The sequence below is a fragment of the Polypterus senegalus genome, chromosome 3 (genome assembly GCF_016835505.1).
Source record: "Polypterus senegalus isolate Bchr_013 chromosome 3, ASM1683550v1, whole genome shotgun sequence".
Lineage (NCBI taxonomy): Eukaryota > Metazoa > Chordata > Cladistia > Polypteriformes > Polypteridae > Polypterus > Polypterus senegalus.
The window spans coordinates 301486859-301496755 of NC_053156.1; the positions used below are offsets into that span (position 1 = coordinate 301486859).

General features: G+C 38.2%; 1 long non-coding RNA gene across 1 annotated transcript in view; it reads left to right on the forward strand.

Moving 5' to 3' along the window:
* Nucleotides 1-6592: 6592 nt before the first annotated feature.
* LOC120526369 overlaps nucleotides 6593-9897 on the forward strand; it is a 16787-nt gene continuing 13482 nt past the window's right edge. The window contains exon 1 of the long non-coding RNA XR_005633141.1: nucleotides 6593-6694. This is a non-coding gene — a long non-coding RNA (uncharacterized LOC120526369). The remainder of the gene's footprint in view (nucleotides 6695-9897) is intronic.

Below are 9897 nucleotides of genomic sequence, written 5' to 3' on the forward strand. Positions count from 1 at the left end.
ACAAGTCGTGACTCTTTGTGTTTGAACCAGGGACTTGAGTCTGGGGTTCAGGGTGCTACGATGTCCCCTGCAGGTTGCAAGGTCCTGTGTACATCGTGGATCAGGAGACTTGATGGAAATGTAATTGGAGATAACACTCACTCAGGCAACCATCTCTTTTAGTTATTATCATCACGTACACTTTAGCTGCCACTAAAGGCACAAATGTCTACAATGTAAAGAGTTTCTTTATGTCCTATGGCAGTCACAATAATTAGACACCACTGTCTCTGATTCTTCTCTGTCTTTACCTGATGTCTAAACTATAAAAATATAAATTATGTTTCTTTTGTGTTTCTTTTATGAAGACTTACTTGATGTATTACTAGATGGGAGTGCAATTCTGCAGTACTTTACTACTACAGTATATTTTGTTTTAGATATTTGTGTTTTATGGAATATATTTTTCATTACTTCTGTACATAATGTTGTGATGATGTCATGTATTGCATATTGTGTTATTAAATTGTGTTCACCTTATTATGTGTATGAATGGAACAACAAGAGAAATTCTTTCCTGTTATATTCTTTGGCAGTAAAGTTTAAATTAAATTCTTCATTTTCTTTTGCAGAATTCTGGATGATGCTGTGGAAGTAACGACCGTCACCCCCCAGTTGACCTAAAACCTGTAAGAGAAAACAGGCAGGAGGAAGTTTAAATCATAACTGTTATTCTCTTCGAACAGGGAGCACTCCTATTAGAGGACACTGTAACTAGACGAACGCCTTTTCTGCTAGATGAGGTCTTTTTTATACACGCATGCCCGGTTCTAGAGGCGAAGCCGCCATCGTGCCATTTAATTTCAGTCACCCCCTCACCCTATTATTCCTTCACTCGTTTTCTAAACCAGTGTATTTAAAATTAAAAATTTTCACAAGTTCTTTAATATCAAAAAAAAATGTAAGAAAATTTCTTCATAGGTAGAAGAAAACTTGACTTACAGTACGCATTAAACGAATCAGAGACAGGTTTAATTAATTCATCAGTAAAATTCCGATTAACACTACAAAAACATTTGATTGATGTGCTGCGTACTTGAGCTGCCACAATTCACTTGCCCGTTTTTCCTTGAAGCAAGTTACCAACATTCGACGGGAAAAGACGAGACCCGCGCTGAGCCTGCGTTTTGTTGAGGGCTGCCGCGGCCTTTGTGCGTGCACCCTTTGCACGACCAGCAGAACTGGGCCTGTACACAAGTAAAAGGTACAGAATTAGATTACATCATACAATGTTTCTATCATCATTGGCTGCATCCAGTTGCTAGCCCGACACAGAGCAAAATGAACCATACTGAATTATAAGTAAACACGGTCAGCAAAATCACGTAGATCATTAATGTCAAGCCTTGCGTGTTTGCCTTACCATTTTCAGCTCCTTTCTTTATTAGCGCAGAAGCTGAAGGCAGACGCCTTCCTCATATAGCAAATAAACAGAAAGTTTCCTGCTGGCAGCCCAATGTTGTCCGCTTTCATCCCGTCTCAGCTTCCCTAAGTTACCTTTTACATTATATAGTGAACTTTGCTAAATGTGCTTAATTACTTTAAGATTTAAAATCCAAACCTCACAACTATTAAGTAATTTGTCTTGTTATATTTTTTACCAAAATGCTAGCACTTAATATAATTGAATCTGCGAGGTAAAGAGTTAACAAAGACGAAGTAAAAGCACAAATTAACATGTCAGTTTTACAATGTAAAATACAAATAAATGAACTGAATATCTATGCAAAAATAGGGCCGAGCCAACGGCAACTCCTGAGGCTGTTTGGACACGACATTCCTTTACATTTTGTAATAGTCAGTGGCTGCAAGTGGGCAATGTTAAGTGAACAGTATGGTTGGGCAGTGGCACGAAGAAGAGGAGATGCCAACAGACTTCAGTTAATCAGCTGTGTTCCAGAGATAGGGACAGACTTTTGCCTTTTTATGCTTGTTTTTATTTTTATTCTAGCCTCAGTACATATCATAGACTGGTAATAGAAAAAGTTAAAAAAATATTTATGTTTCTTGCCCTATGTACAGTATATCATTGACACCTTTCCTCTGTATTTGAGTGAGATTATTTTTGACATGCCTTTCTTGCCTCTTGTCTGATTTTATACTTTCCATCTTTCAATTATTTGCAGTGGCTTGGTGACGCTTGTTGGTAGTCCTGCCATCAGAGAGTGTTGAGGTTTAGATCAATGATCAATCTGCATTGTTATTGGTTTTAGAACAATTGACTACTGAAAGGAGTTGCTTGACATCTTTTTGTGGCTTGGATAGACACTATTATTTTACAGGCACTGCTTTTCTTTTTAGTAAGGCCTACTTGTTTTTCACTTGTCTTGTTTTCTAAGGACAAAGGTTGCTGTGTTTTTGAGGGAACTGAGGAAACAGGTTTTTGTTTTGGGACATGGCAGCTCTGCTGGGCCTTTTGACTCACCAAAGTCTAAACAAGGTTTTGGAAAAACCTTCAACACCCACAACTTAAAGGGTGCATAAACGCTTTAAACATATAAATATTTCAGCATTTAAATATATATATTAAGGCTCATGAACATTTCAGATGATCAGATTAAAAGCAAGTAAGTGTTAAGAATTGATTATCAAGGTTAGCCCCTGTATTGGTACTCCAGACTGCATGTGGCTACACATCATTGGTTGATGACGCAGCAGCCGTTTCTCACAGGCTGTAACATAGGCCTGTATACGTACATTCCAGATAGCATTTAAGTTTCTATGTCAATACTTTCTCATGAATCAAATATCTTAATTAATCAAGGTAAAACAACATGTAGTATATCAGCAGGCTTTGAGCAATATAAAAATTGAGGGGTTCAGTAATCAAGGCTTTAGCACAATGTTTGCTGATTCAAGGGCTCTCGTCTGCTTCCAGCTCAAAGCAGATCAGCTCTTATCAGTAACTAACTAACTAACCAGCACAGCTGCCTATGATTTTAGTCTTACTGGATACTAGTGCAACAAGCAGTTATTAATTTAACAGTTCAGTTCCTCATATGTGGGTCACCCTGGTTCCAACTTAATGATGAGTACTGATCAATTAAATGAATTTGAGAAATGTGAGAAATGTAAAACATGATCAGATGATGGTCATTTCAGGGCCAGGTGGCAAGCACAACCTTCGAGTCCTAATGGTTGTTATAGAAAGATTGACAATTATTAGGGGAAAGGAGTTTACAAGGCGGGGTAATTGTTATGAAAACAGGTACAGCACAAGATCATTATTACAAAGATAACATGTAAATTGAATTACAAGAAATATGTACGAAATGGGGATGTTTTGTGATTAGAATTGAAATAAAAATGAACCACGCCCCACCCACCGGGCTCACTCCATGAACTGAGACGACTTTATGTGTTTTGCAGTTGTTTCTTATGCTCAGCAATAAAGTCTAAATTCTGACTGCCTTTCTGAACACCCTGCTCATTTCTTCTGAAGATTTCTCCATAACAAGAGTTGCAGTAGACCACCAGTAACTTCTGACTCAAATTGATTCTCCCATTACTCTGAACACAGCCCCGTTTAGAGAAATATTTCGAGGATTCTCCCATTGATCTAAGCAACACTTCAGAGGAGGGGAGTATGGGCGTTCCCATTCATTTTTTTGTTTGTTACTCATTTACTTCATTCAATAATTGGAAAATTACATTGATGGCCTCTCCAAGACAAAGTAGAGACCTCATGAGTTAAGCTTTAAGTTACATTTGGTTAACCTTTGAGATACTTTCAATACTTTTCCTGACATTTAATAATTCATTTGTTATAGCTTCATACATATACATATACATATACATATATATATACATATATATATATTTATTTATATATATATATATATATATATATATATATATATATATATATATATATATATATATATATATATATATATATATATATATATATATATATATATATATATATATATAGTGGTAGGTAGGGGGCGCTCTCGCTCCCTTGAACCCTTGTCCACGACTCCAAACACCAGGTAAAAGTCCAAATACTGACTTTATTCAATCTCCACAGTGTACAAAACACCCTCTCCTCCACAATACTCATTAACAAACAATTCACAATCAATAACCAATCCTCCAGCTCCCAGACGCGTTGCCACCCTTCCACCCAGCTCAGCTCCCTGTCTGGGAGCTCCCACAGTCCTTTTATATATCCTGACCCGGAAGTGTTCCCAATCCCAAGTCCATGTGACTCTCTTTTCATTTCCAGGTCAGGTACAAGTTCTTTTCTTCACCCCGGAAGCCCGTCGCTCTTCTTATGACGAACTTCCGGGTCATAGGGCTCGAAGAAGTCTTCGGTCCTCCCTGCAGCTCCCTCTTGTGGCCCCCATGGCATCCAGCAGGGCTGTGTATAAAAACTCCATTGTCCATGATGCCCTGCTGGTCTTCTGAGGACCTTCATGCTGCAAGGAGGGCTCCACCAGGCGGCTTGTGGGTATTGGCCGGGATAAACGGCCGGCCATCCTCCACAATATATATATATATATATATATATATATATATATATACAGTATATATATATATATATATATACAGTCATATGAAAAAGTTTGGGAACCCCTCTTAATGCTTTGGATTTTTGTTTCTCATTGGCTGAGCTTTCAGTGTAGAAACTTCCTTTTAATATATGACATGCCTGATATTTGATGATATTCAAGTCAGGGGACTGTGACGGCCATTCCAGAACATTGTACTTCTCCCTCTGCATGAATGCCTTTGTAGATTTCAAACTGTGTTTTGGGTCATTGTCTTGTTGGAGTATCCAACCCCTACGTAACTTCAACTTTGTGACTGATGCTTGAACATTATCCTGAAGAATTTGTTGATACTGGGTTGCATTCATCTGACACTTGACTTTAACAAGGGCCCCAGTCCCTGAACTGGCCACACAGCCCCACAGCATGATGGAACCTCCACCAAATTTGACAGTAGGTAGCAGGTGTTTTTCTTGGAATGCAGTGTTCTTCATCCTCCATGCAAAGAGCTTTTTGTAATGAGCAAATAACTACATTTTTGTCTCATCGGTCCAAAGCACTTTGTTCCAAAATGAATCTGGCTTGTTTAAATGAGCATTTGCATACAACAAGCGACTCTGTTTGTGGCGTGAGTGCAGAAATGGTTTCTTTCTCATCACCCTGCAATACAGATGTTCTTTGTGCAAATTGCGCTGAATTGTAGAACGATGTACAGATACATCATCTGCAGCGAGATGTTCTTGCAGGTCTTTGGAGGAGATCTGTTGGTTGTCTGTAACCATTCTCACAATCCTGCACATATGCCGCTCCTGTATTTTTCTTGGCCTGCCAGACCTGCTGGGTTTAACAGCAACTGTTCCTGTGGCCTTCCATTTCCTGATTCCATTCCTTACAGTTGAAACTGACAGTTTAAACCTCTGAGATCGCTTTTTGTAGCCTTCCCCTAAACCAGGAGACTGAACAATCTTTGTTTTCAGATATTTTGAGCATTGCTTTGAGGATCCCATGCTGTCATTCTTCATAGAAGAGTCAAAGGGAAGCACAACTTGCAATTGACCACCTTAAATACGTTTTCTCATGATTGGACACACCTGTCTATGAAGTTCAAGACTTAACGATCTAATCCAACCGATTTGGTGTTGCGAATAATCAGGATATAGCAGTAACATTATTTCAAATCAGCAAAATTACAAGGGGACCCACATTTTTGCACAGCTAGTTTTTCACATTTGATTTAATTTCATACAACTAAATCCTAGATGCAATGTGATAGACCTGAAAGTACTCCAGGGTCTAAGATAAAAGAAGCTGCTGGACATCATCCAGATGAGTTGGAGTTTGGTGGAAGATGACAAAGCTGCTCAGGGTCAAGTGGAGGAAAGGGAAAGAGGAAAGTTGTGCTTGTAGTATGGTCACTGTTACATTATCATAAAGAAGCCTTTTCTGAAGGTAATTTTTAATAATAAACATTTTATTTGAATCTGGGGCTTGTGTCACTGTGGTTGTGTCTTGGGGTTTGGGGTGCTGCAATGCCCCCTACCGTTCAAACAAGGAGTACGCCACCTCTGCTATGCATGGCCCACCACAACGAGTGTCGCCAGATGTTTATTCCACTTCAGCCACTGCTCAGGTCAGGACATTCGGTTTTCCCACTCCAGTCAGGCTTTCCTTTTCTTCATTTTTATCAGTATGTCTGGGACCTGCTCTTTCAAAAAACTTGACAACCTGAGCTCATACTAACTGATTTATTTAAGACTTTTTTGTCTAATTTCACTATTTCTTATGTCACCTTGATTATTTCAAAAGTAAAGGCCACCTCTGCATTTTAAAATGCAGTATGTATTCTCATTTGTAAAACTCCTGTAATAAACACGTGACGTAATAAGACTACCTTTAGGTCCTAATAGTCAAATTTTGTGAATTACTGATAAAGAAGCAAATGTTTCCTACTCTGCCCACCTTACACACCAATGCAAATTAGTGAGATCACATTTAAATTTTATCATTGATGTATTTGCATAGTCTAAATATATAAAAGTGCATAAGATGCCCAAGCATTTAGAGATCCTGAGACCTCATCCTCTGAGACGATCACCATGTTTGCTGTGAAAGCAGCTTGCCTCATCGCCACCGTCGCTATGCTTGTTGCAATGGTGGCAGCGGTGAGTATTGACGCTGTATTAGGTGACCTCTTCAATATGTTTGGTCAGTGTGGCTATTTACTCTAAACATGAAATGAATATTGCAGGGTCTTCTCAGATATAATGCTATTAACTGAATTAAATGCTATTAAATTCTTGTTGATTTTCAATGTTAACTTTACCTATTTTATATATAACTATGGAGTGAGCGGGAGAGCAGCACTTGTGCACTTTTGACATCTGCAGATTTCTTTACGTTGTTACAGTGGGTTCAGAGTGTGTTCCGACTTTCTGCACAAATTATTGTGTCATACATTTAATATCTGAAATGGTGAAATTGGCCATTCATTCCAATCAATCTGCTCTCCGTAGCCCATAATGACAAAGTGGAGATGTGTGTTCAGTAAGGTTTGGAAATTGATTTGGAAATTGGTTTGCAAAATTGATTCAATATGAAAAGCTGAACTCTCACATTGATCGAAGTATTCAGACCCTTCATTCAGTATCTTTTAGTAGACCATTTTGCATTCCTTTTTGGAAAGTTATTCATGTCAAATCTAAATATAATGAAATGACCAACTAGCATCAAAAGGTGGGATAAGGGGCATCAACAGTTAGAGAAAGAAGCAGTCCAATCACGAGTGTGTTGTACTTGGAAATAAGATGGTGAACAGAAAGGAGTTGATATGGCAGGGAGTCCACCATTTCGCCGAATGGATGGAAGCTGCCAATCAAAATTCATTCTCTTGCATGTCGAAAGAAGGGAAACACAGTCTAATATCTATTAGATATAGATATCTATATCTATAGATATCTATATCTAATATTGCAATGGGTATGAATAAAGAGCTACAAAGAAACCAAGCTTGGTGACACAAAGAAATGTTTTGCCGTACTCAGTATGTAGTTAAAATTGCTAACAACACACTCATTGAAAATTAAACTGTGTTGCCTAATTTTACACATGTATAAATATAACAATTTTAGACAACTTAATATAAGTATAAATATTTTCAGTAAGACAGTGGTTCTAAACCTGCGAGGCGGGCCCCCCTAGGGGGGGCGCGAAGATGTGAAAAAAAGAAAACAAGAATCAAAAATATGAAAAAAAATCTGTTGAAACCAAAACAAATTAACTTAAACTACATTCTGATACTAGAACAATAAATATAGAGTTACTGTAGATAAATGTTAATAAAAGTTAAGTAGGTATAATAAAATATGCATCTACATTTTAAAAAAATGTTAGAGGGGGGCGCGATTAAAACTGTTATGAAAACTCGGCTCGCAAATACTTAAAGGTTTAGAAACGCTGCAGTAAGACCTAAAATGTACTTGACTATCATTTTTCTTCTGGACTCCTCAGACAACTCACTCCTTTGTGGAACATACAATGACACCACACAGCAGAGTGACGACTTTTATTCATTTAAATGGACAGAATGACTGATAGCACGATTGGAGACGTGTGGAACAAATTTAAGAGAACTGCTAGTTTGATAAATCACTTGAATCCAATTATTTAGGCTATTTTAGGGGTCCTGAACAAATATGTCCAGGCCATTTCAGAATTTCTTTGCAGAAACTTGATCTCTTTTCACATTTTGTTTGCTTAACTCAATGACATGTCAAAGACGTACAGGGGACAATTGCTTTTTATGTCATGATTTTTCAGGGGGCATACAGCACTTTTACAATGTGCCAGAAGGAGACCAGCTAATGTGTCCACATCTGTATCATGTTTGTGAAGAAATAACTATGACTTGAAAAATATTAAGCTTATCCTTTAAATACTAAACTCTTATCTATAAATAGTAGTCTGGCACAGCAGATTTTATTATCCAGGTGGGACACAATGGTGTGAAGTACACCTGATTCAAAAAGTTTCAGACAATTTTCACATTTTACGCATCATTTTTTTCTCACATCAAGCAACTTCAGTATCTTAGAATAAAGCAAAAACAATGCAAAATTGAATAAAAACAATAAAGTGAAATCTCACATCAATGGAAGTATTCAGACCGTTTCTGATGACACTAGATATTGACTCAGGTGCACCCCGTTTTATTTATTGAGATGTTTCTACACCTTCTTCGGAGTCCACCAGTGATGAATTCATTTGATTTGACTGATTAGGTAAGGCACACACCTCTCTATAAAAGGTCCCACAGATGAGCAGAAGTGGCAGACCTGTGGTTAAGGATCTGCGCTGGTATCTGAAAGGTTGCCAGTTCAAATTCTGTTACTGCTAGAATAGATCTGTCTCCCTTAGGCCCTTCACCTAAACATTGCTTCAGGGTCACTGCACAATGGGTGAAACTGCACTCTGACCCCCAAGGGTCGTGTGATTTGACAATTATCCCTTGGGAATTAGTAAAGTATATCAAAATCAAAAAATCAAATACAAAGTCATGAGGTCCAAGAAACTACTTGTTGCGTTTAAGAACAGGATTGTGTCAGCTAGAAAAACATTCCTGCAGATTTGAAGGTTCCCAAGAACCCAGCTGCCTCCAGAATTCTTAAATGGAAGAACTTTGGAAGAACCACAATTCTTCCTAGAGCAGGACACCTGGAGAAACTGTGCTATTAAGAGAGATGGGCCTTGGAAAAGGAGGTGGCCAAGAATCTGATGAGAACCTGTGTGGAGATGGAAACTTCCAGAATGAAAACAGTTTACTGATATGGGCTTCATAGCTGATCAGCCAGACAGAAGCCTCTCCACAGTAAAAAAAACATGGATGCTTGTTTGGAGTTTTCCAAAAAAAACCTAAACCACTCTAGGACTGTGAAAAACAAGATTCTCAGGTCTGATAAAAAACAGGTTTAGCATGAAGTCTGGAGGAAACCAGGCACAACTCATCAACTATTGAATACCGTTCCTATAGTGAAGTATGGTGTTGGAAGCATCATACTATGGGGTTGATGACTGGGTGACAAGTAAGGTTTGAGGGAAAGCTGAAGCAAAGTTCAGAGACATTTTTAATGAAAACCTGCACCAGAGTGTCATGGACCTCAGACTGGGTCGAAGGTTTACGTTCTAACAGGACAATGACAATCAGCCTAATGGAAAGACATCACAGGAGTGGCTTAAGGACACCTATGAGAATGTCCAAGAATTGTCTAGTTTGAGTCCAAACTTTAAATCAATTGAACATCTCTAGGGAGACCTGAAAATAACTGCCCACCAATAAGCACAGATGAATTTCAGAAATTCCTCACATCCA